Here is a 10,224-nt window from a genome sequence, read left to right as displayed (position 1 = left end):
GGGTATTATGAGGATTGTAACCATGTACTCTTTCTTGTTCGCGCGCTGGCCTTGAATTACTAGTACATAGTACCAGTAACTTGCGAAGTCAGACCAGGGAGGTGGACCTCCCTGGGCAGATCATGTGGGTTAGTAGCTCCATGGTCAGACCATAGAGTTACAGAGAGCTCCGTGGTCAGACCGTTCGGTCGACGGTACAACATACAGTACTAGACAGCAGACTAGGCGAACAGCTCTCCTCTGCGAAAAGTAAAGCCCGCGGCCGCCCTCTGGAGCTAGCTAGCTCCGATCGATTGTAACACTAGCATAGCACTACAGCTAGCAAGTGTCGATTCAAGAGGACAGTACATGAGTATGAGTTCGTTTACAACTGCGTGCCAGTGCTATCCCTATGCTGCTGAATTCTACAGAAAGCAAGTATAAACAAAGCTGGTAAATATTCAGTGGTAGAAAGTTGACAGCGGACGTGACAGCGGTGTTAGTATTAGTTGGCGACAGATTTCTAGAATCCTACACTCATCTCGTCGGTCGTAGTAATTTCCTGATTTCTTAATACCAAACTGTACATTGTTGACGGCCGAGGGCGAGGGTAGGGTGGTGTCCGCGGCTTTCCGGCCCCATCGCAAGATTATCAGGAGAGAAGCCATATATCGAGCTAGCCGGCCGGCTTCACGTGAATGAACGCAAGACCTGCCCGCGCTTCGCTGTATGAAGAAGAACTCCTTCTATCGCCATCGCTAGAGCAGAAAGAGACCTGTCTGCATCGCGTTTATCTGGCCGACAACTGACGATATTAAACGGAAACGGGTAAGTTCCAGTTCCAGTGTTTTTTAATGAATGCCTATAACGTTAGGTATGGGTACAAGTTATGTATCATCTCATTTGATACGTAACAGTTAGACATCATGCCTGGTGTTGCGTTTTTGCGACCCTTGATTATTTTGTTCTGCACATCGTCTGACTTGCTTTCACAAGATGCAATTTACTAGTATAGGTTTGATTTTGATATTGATTATTTATCACACGCTAGAATTCTAGATGTTCAAAACCACAACTCACATTGTCATTAGCACGTTAGAACTCGTAGAAGCAGACGCCGACATTCTCACCAGTTTGAAGTACCAATTGATACCATCCTCCATACAGTGACTCCAGACTGGATTGTTGTAGTGGAAGTCCACAGGAATTCGTTCTTTCCCGCACAATGAAAGCATGGAATGAACTCCCCCTTCTGAATTCTGTAATCACACAAACTGATCCAGCTAAAATCACTTTTAAAGAGATGTTACTCAATGAAATCATTCAACATCCACCCTATGGCACCTCCAGTTTAAACTCCAGTGGGAGTATTCAGGATGAAGGAGGATCTCAACCGAAAAGGAAGAGTTGTACAGAACTTGTATCAGACAGTAGATCCTAACAAAAACCCTGGAGTCAGTGGGGTACTGGTGCGAGTGGTGGTACTAGATCCATTAAAACGTTAATCATGTCAGTAAAGACGATATACAAATTACAATCAAGAATGCAAAGGATCCAAGAAGCTAAAAAGCGGCTGGTAGATCTAGTTTCGGTTGAGATGATGGGGCTCAGCAGGTTCCCCAATGTTTTTTTATTATGACTTTTTACTAACATTTGAAATATATGAGACAGCTCTTAGGGAGTCTTATGAAATATGAAAATATTGTAACGCTATCAAATAGTGTCTACTCTACAGTATATTCTAACATTAGGCCTACACTAACCAGTTTATTTGGTGAAAATTAGTTTCGAAATGGCGGATCCTGAGATATTAAAAATTAAGTGATCATGATAAAACTATAATAAATGGTGGAACCCATCTTTTTTAGGATCACTTTGTTCTTGGATATTTCAGCCATTTCAAAACTGATTTTTCATGAAATAAACGTTGAATTCCTCTTAGAATTGTTGTACACGTTCTTCGACATTTCATAAAGTTGTTCTACATACTGCAAATGTCTTGCAAAAAGTTAAAAGCTAAATCCTCATCACGACCAATTGTAAGTACTACAACCATCCCTGCTACAGACAGCAGCAGGTAAGTCCTACACAATGTAAATTTTAGTTTCACTGCAAACTACTGTCTGTAACGGCCTGATGTGGTGAGTGTCAAGAAACCAGAAACCAATAATTCTGTGATAACTAAAAATGGGGACAGACAGTTTAAGTTAAATACAATTTCACAGTGTGAAAAACGATCTTGGTCGACAGGGAACCACAAATGGGTTTTATCACTAAATTGCAGCCCCCAGTTCTTCCTTTCAAAAGCGACCACAATCAACTTGTTGATTTACTTGTATTCTTTTACTCTTGTCTTGTTTAGTTTCATTTGTACTGCACCAACGGCCGCTGGCACTGTTGGGCTATAGACATGCAGTCCCTCATGCATGTTACATAGTTGCAGAACTTAAAAGCTAAATCCTCACCTCAAGTCTCAACCAGAACTGTACACACCCTTTAAAAATCCAATTTATTTTAGTGTTAGAAGTAACAGTATTGAGATTAGTCACAAATTTTGTTTCTGCTGGCAGTGTGTTCACTAGATTGGGATTGTTCTTGGGTAAAAGTGAATGATGATTTACAATCCTTTGGTCTGAATGATCTTGTGATTTAAGGGTTGGTTTACCGGTAGTCTGGTTACTGATCCACTTTTAGCATTCCGTAAATATGATGATTTTTATTTGACAGGATGAAAGAATGAGTTTCTTTGTAGATTACAGTGTAGATTCAGAGAGGGCTACGTTGTATGTGATGTTTTGTTCAAAAAGTTCTAGTAGTTGCAGAATCATTCGTATCATATGGTTTGGATAATCCGATAGCATGAAACTGACCAAGTGAGGAATGGAAAAAAAGAGTAATTGACTTCGAATTTCATAGGGATTAGTAAATAGTATCTTGGTCTCAATATCTCATTTCAGTACTTTGGAAATTTTCTTCATGTTGAAATTTTCCCGCATTTTGTGCAACCAGAAACTAGTGCAAAAATAAAAGCATATGAATATTTTTGCTCACTGTATGTTTCTGTAGTTTAAATATCTTGATTCCGCGGAATTAAAAACATGCGGAAATTATCATACCCGGCCGAGTGTGAAAAATTACTCAGTCACTCATTTTCTTGAGATGTGCAAAGTTCAAGAATTGATTTATTAACCCACATCACATGACTGCTTGCAGTCAAATTTGGAAGGACTATAAACTTTATCTCATTGAGGATGAACTGATTTTGCTACAACATCAATTTCTCATAGACGCTTGCCTGAGTATACTCGGGACTTGTCGTCAACGAGTTAAGAAAGAAACATATTGGGCCTACCTACTGTATGCCATGATTAATAGGACTATCCAATTATGTAGTTATCACTCACAGTGTCACTACTGGCTAGTTTAAATTTTGGGTGGCACTGGCTCATGTGTACATTACAATGTGAAAATAAAACTACTGCACTTAAATAACCTAATTAAAAAAAGTCAGAGCTTATTCATGCAGAGGCTCCTCCAAAAATAATTGTAATATTTCCAGAATTAAGACTGAAAAGAAGTAATACCGTCATCGAAGTATACTTGCATGTACATGTGTACACAGTATCCTTTCATCCTTGCAAATGTTGTGATCTGACTATTAAAAAATACGTAAGTAAACAACAAGCACATTGAAAATAGTACTACGGATGGGAAATATTGTAATTTTTCTCATCAAGATAATGATTTCTTAAATTATTATTTGGTCATTATGGTTTTAATTGCACATTCAACCACTGGCAATGTTTTCTTTGCCGGAAAATCTGTCAATAAAGTACAACTATTGTACATTTATGCACTTACTAGTGAAGCAGGAAATTGCTATGATGATGTTTTGTTATTGTAATCTGCCAAATGATACACTTGTGTATTACAGTACAATATCTACCTAACTACAACTGTACATACTGTAAAACATGATATATTCGCGGCATGAAATTTTCGCGAATTGGAGCCGACGGCCTTTTTCGTGGCATGAAATTTTCGCGAAGTGCCACTGGCGTTCGATGCATATAGTGTAAACAAGAACTTTAGCGTGCATTTTAATTTCGCGAATCTTGGCGCTCGCGAAATTCGTGAAATTAAAGTGCACGCGAAAATTTCTCGTTTTACAGTATATCTGTTCAAACAAAAAGTGCACTTTTTGCATTGTGGAATCACACTTTGAACTGTGTCTACAATAAGTTCGTGCAGATCTTGTCAACTGTTAATAAATGTTGATACTCAGTAGTTCACAATGGACCCATGTTTTCGTCATGGAGCGTCGCAGTATTTACACAAAATTCTGCCGAGCAGGAATGGAGAACCTTTGCTTTTATTGATGTGGCTCAGTGCCAGTACATCATATGCAACTGCATCAAAGGCACGTTTTCTACTCACGTGCAGCCTGCATAATGGTGCATAGTAGCGCCATACCCAAAGTCCAGTGATTCCTAATGGCATTCTGTGTGAGAGGTCACACATGGTGGGCAGTGCCTGTTTCCCGCCATCTGATTGGCTGTGCATTGGTGGGCCCACCACTACTCCAGAGAAGAGCTTCATGAACACACCCATCACAACAAACAGGATTACAATGATAATAGCTTTGTACGTCAAGGGGGGGGGGGGGGGGGGGATCTACTATCAGTTGAATACCTGCATTGTCATGGAATTTAGCAGGGTTTCACACACAGTCTACTGTCAGGTCTTGTGTTGTATACATGTGTAAAAGCCTGTGGAAATAATCTGGGAGAAGCAAGGGGATTGTGCTGTGTGTAGATGCTGGTTGGTCATCACTATACACTGTAGGTTAAATACGGCATGGAGCTGTACATATCCATGAGTACAGTAATCAATACATGTAGTAGGCCTACATCTTGTAAACATTTGTTTACAATTTTGTAATGTTCAGATTATGTCTTTTTTGTCTGTCTAAAAAAACACACACACACAAAAGGAAAACAGAATGTAGAGTGTGATATTCCTTGTGCTACAATTGTAGGCACCAATTTTAATGAATTTCAGACTGACACCATCATCTCCATTTATTTCACACCTGACATCATTCATGAAAGTTCTCTTTTTTTCTGTTCAGGTTTTAGTAGGATGTTCATGTTTTTGATGGTAATGGACAGTTAAAAGTATTTCTGGAAGCTTAGGCCCTATATAATACACAAAATAAGATCTGTGATCGAGTATAAGCCATCAATTGTCTGGAAACTTTCAAATCAACCAGTACGGTATTACTGCGATAGAAAGATCAATGCTACCCATAAGCCAATTATGCCCCCATTAGAAACACCTGTGGAGGAAACTTGTGTATCAATTCAAAATCAGGTTGTATGACCACACCAGAAAGGGATTTGAGTGGGGAAAAAAGATTGAATTATGAGAAATGATACCAATACGCCAAAAATACAAGTATCATGTAGGACTGCAGAGATTTATGAGTTACAAGAAGTACAGTGTATTCACTCACACTGTTGATTTTTTTTTTTTGGATTTGATTTCATAACAAGGGCAGTCAATATTCCTTTGCTGATCTTCAAGAAATTTTACACAAATTTATTACATGGGGTGGTTTGAAAGGTAGCCACAATATCTCTGTGCAAAGAAAAATGTGAATACATATTTAGCGATCAATCTAAAATCGTACACATATTAATAGGACTACACCAGAATACATACGTGTAATACAATTGTACATCTTGTATTATTAGTGTGTGCTCACGTTTACTAACTTGTGCAGTGCCCTGATATTATGTACTGTATAGGGTGCATATAACAGTACAGTGATATGTATTGTCTACTTGATTCCATAGATAAAGAGATACGCTTATTGGACTGAGACCATCCTTTATTGTGACTATTGATTAGAATACCTGGGTACCTAGATGGGTCATTGAGGGGTTACAGTGAGCAGGCTGTTACATAATGTGGATAACCTGTGAATTTCCCACTTGATCTTTATCACAGGAAATGTAGGAAAGCATTTGATAGCTTGCTGCTTTTGTATAGTACATTGTTCGAGCCAGCAGGTTGGCCTATTTTAATATGTATCTTTAAAGGCAAAAGTATCGTAAACTAAAGGTATAATAGATATATACCTTGTAAAGTATAAAACGCTGTATGATACGCCATATATTTCGCGAGTCTAAATTTTTGAGAATCGGGAATTCCAGACGTTTTCGCAAATGGTTCGATTCGCGATCTTGGAGTCCTGTACTAAATGCAGAACTGTAGGCCCTACACGCGTACGTCATATTAATTCTGCCTGTTAATCATTTGAAACTTCTTGTATTAAATTGTGGGTCTTATACACTTCAAAAGCCAGGTTTGTTTGGGACTGTGAATTGGTAAACCTATAGGTTTCAAATAGCTATTAAAGGGACTGTACAGTACTGGTTGAGGTAGGGATTCATGTTTTGAACATTCCTAAGTGAGATAATGAAAAGCCTCAATATGAAATATGAAAGAGCATGTTTTAAGAAGGATTCAACGTTTATTTGATGAAAATTGGTTTTCAAATGGCTGAGATATCCAAAAAAGTGCTAATAATAAAAGGCGACATGCCCCAACTTTATTAGTATCTCTTTGTTTCACCTTGTTTTTGGATATCTCAGCCATTTCAAAACCGATTTTCGTCTAATAAACTTTTGATACCCCTTAGAACCGCATGCTCTGTGACATCTCATAGAGGGGTTTCTGAATATCTCACAAAACTTTAAACGCTAAATCTTCGCCTCGACCAGAACTGTACACACCCTTTAATGTTTAGATCTCATCAAACGTTCATGTGCTGATGAAACATCAAGCAGGATAGTGGTTATTCCACGATGCACTTCGTACTGTACTGCAAAATACTTAGTACAATGTATTTTGGGGACTCCCAAAAGCAAATCAATTTGATTAATATTTTTAAATCCTCTTCCCATGTTTTCAAAGGGTTTTCCCTCATTCCACAATTTTACTGACCATCATTCAATACGGCATCTTATTGATCATATCATCACCTTTGGCCAGTTGTTTACTTTTGAGTTTCTCAATCCATGGTTCATTCCATTGACTAATGAGAAGCTTTTCCATAGCTGTTATACCGGTCTTTTGCTGTGCATGTAGTCCTGTTTACATACAAATATTGTACATGACCAGTAGTAGAAGAAACCTTGAGTTTCGACTCAGACACAACAGTACGCATGCCAGTGGATAAAAGAGGGCTACACAATTACCACATACGGTGGTAATATGCGATCATTGTTTGACTAGTAGCTGTGTGGAGCTCCGCCAACATTCTATTGATTTTTCATTCTCAGTGAGCAAGTCATGTGACAGTGGTCACAGTGCTGTGAATGGAAATTCGAGGTCGGAATGCAGTGTAGGCAAGTATGAAGTAATCCAATAACGGTTACTGCCTGTAGTCCTTGTCATGAAAATATGCGTTGTAGGCCTAACTGGACTCCTTGCATTTACAAGCAGTGGTGTTCATGATCGGTTAAAATTTGAATCAAGTTTTACATTGTACTCACTGCACTTTAAAATATGGTGTTATAATCCCTCTCTATGATATGTGGAGTACACTAATGTATCTAATATACAGAAAGGACGTGAAGTTCAGTTTATACACAGCACATAACATGGACTTTCCTGAGTGTGATCTTTGCACCTGTTTTGTGCAAAGTGTGAACAAGGAAAAAAAAAGGTAAGTGTGTGTCAATGTGAGGTTAATGAATGTTAATACTATCTTGAGAGGTCAATCAGAAGATGTTTCCTGAAGTCTACAGTCTACATTTTATACTCTTGCAGAGATAATTCTTTTCTCTGTTAATTAGTATGCCAACTCAGTGCTTCTTGGAAAGTACACCTCTGAGAAAGTAAGATTTCCACAGATTTAATCATTGCTTTTACACCGGATTTGAACATATTCCAAGTTTCATAACATTCGTTAAATTCACAAACACTGTGAAAGCACCCATTGATATAACATGTATAGTCTTGTTGTTGTTGATGCTTTGCAATATATGTAAGCATCAGTTTCTAACAATTGTCCATCCTGTTTCATTTAGTGAAAGTGTTTGCATGGAAAATTGATCTTTGCATGGTGACCTACTCTTTATAGGGCCGTGTAATTTCATGCCAAGTTACTAATCCCGTGGATTTGTTTTTTATACTGGTATCAAGAATTGATTTCTTAGGGTAGTGAAACTACAGTTTTTGGCTTCTCCCGTAATATACTGTTTGTCTAGAGATAGTCCACCTCCATAAAAAAACAGGAACTTTGCAATTCTATATTCCCATACTATACAGGATAGCTCTTGCTTGGACCTGTTGAAGACTAGTCCCGAGTATACTCGGACAGGCGTCTATGGGAAATTGCGTATCGTAGCCAAATCAGCCCGTCTTCAACGGGTTAAATCACAAACGTGTAGACTTGAGAACAAGAACAGAAGTTCTTTCTGGGATGTAGTGGAAATTTTTTAAAGTTATTTTGGGAAGACTGTCTTGGCCAACTGCCAACACTGACTGAGTCAGTTGACATCCTTGTATAAGACTTTACTCATTGATGTCTGGTGAATATTGTAGGGTATTTTAAAAACAAAAGCAAGATCCAAAAGGGCACAGGGAACTATTGCTGTACAAACAAAGAGCATGGTTGAATTCTCAGTAAATGCTAAGGCATATAATGATTGACATTTTAGGGATGATTTTTTTTTTTCCCCCCACAAAACCATAATTTTGTTGCAGAACACACTACAGTCGTCCTTCAAATTCAGGGAGAGAAGGAACTCTGTGTTTATTTGTGTAGTAGTAATGTTTCAATTTTGCAAGTATGTAGGCCTACACTTGCAACTGTCTATGAATTCAAGCTTATCACAAATTTGTAAAACTCTTGGGGATGGGGATCCCCATGAATGAAATGTATATTAAATCACAAATGACATAACAGGATACATTTTCACTAGCATGTATACATGTAAATATCAAATACTTTGTTTATTTCTGCTCCTCGTAGTCTACGGTTTTACAAACATTTGGAATTGAGTAAAGAGGGACTGATTTGATTTCTTTTTACACGTGATGAGAGATGCCAAGTTCAAAAAACTTTTATGAGTGAGATTTTTATGACTCGGCGTCTTGGCGTTCGCGTGCATGCGCACGCGAACGAGGAAGGTGTCCCCCTCTCATGGTAGGGAGCTTTTTAGCTCACCTGAGCCGAAGGCTCAAGTGAGCTATAGCGATCGCTCTTCGTCCGGCGTCCGGCGTGCGTCGTGCGTCGTGCGTCGTCCGTCGTCCGTCGTGCGTCGTGCGTCGTCCGTCGTGCGTAAACTTTTTACATTTTCATCTTCTTCTTGAGAACCCCATGACCGATTTTCACCAAACTTGGCAGGTAGCATCCCTAGGGGGATAGGATCTCAATTTGTTCAAATGGGCACCATGGCCCACCTGGGGGGCCCCAGGGGGGCCCAAACACCCTAAAATTAAGGAATCTTTAAAAATCTTCTTCTCTAGAACCAGAAGTGATAGGACTTAATTGATACGTTGAGTAAGTACATTGATGACTGTAGTTTCAAGTTTGTTCATGGGGGAATCAGGGGTGCCCCCCTTGGGACCCAGGGGAGGGGGGTGGGGAGGGGTCCTAATGGGGCCTAAATTGTACATTTTCATCTTCACTTTGAGATCGCCATGTCTGATTTTCACCAAACTTGGTAGGTAGCATCCCTAGGGGGATAGGATCTCAATTTGTTCAAATGGGCACCATTGCCCACCTGGGGGGTCCCTAGGGGGCCAAACCCCCTAAACTTAAGGAACCTTTAAAAATCTTCTCTAGACCAGAAGTGATAGGGCTTAGATGATACTCTGATTAAGTACATTGTGACTGTAGTTTCAAGTTTGTTCATGGGGGAATCAGGGGTGCCCCCCCTTGGGACCCAGGGGAGGGGGTGGGGAGGGGTCCTAATGTGGCCTAAATTGTACATTTTCATCTTCACTTTGAGATCGCCATGTCTGATTTTCACCAAACTTGGTAGGTAGCATCCCTAGGGGGATAGGATCTCAGTTTGTTCAAATGGGCTCCATTGCCCACCTGGGGGGTCCCTAGGGGGCCAAACCCCCTAAAATTAAGGAACCTTTAAAAATCTTCTCTAGAACCAGAAGTGATAGGGCTTAGATGATACTATGAGTTAGTACATTGATGACTGTAGTTTCAAGTTT

General features: G+C 39.4%; 1 protein-coding gene across 1 annotated transcript in view; it reads left to right on the top strand.

The window, feature by feature from the left end:
* The first annotated feature begins 368 nt into the window (after positions 1-368).
* Positions 369-10,224, top strand: part of LOC139723013 (phosphatidate phosphatase LPIN2-like) — a 49,951-nt gene continuing 40,095 nt past the window's right edge. The window contains exon 1 of the mRNA XM_071634290.1: positions 369-807. The gene's annotated coding sequence lies outside the window, so the exon portion shown is untranslated. The remainder of the gene's footprint in view (positions 808-10,224) is intronic.

The sequence above is a fragment of the Diadema antillarum genome, unplaced genomic scaffold (genome assembly GCF_040938485.1).
Source record: "Diadema antillarum isolate AM-2024a unplaced genomic scaffold, OU_Dant_1.0 scf00000180, whole genome shotgun sequence".
NCBI classification, from domain to species: Eukaryota; Metazoa; Echinodermata; class Echinoidea; order Diadematoida; family Diadematidae; genus Diadema; species Diadema antillarum.
Note: the sequence above shows the minus strand (reverse complement) of the source record. Positions and strands in the feature narration are given on the sequence as shown.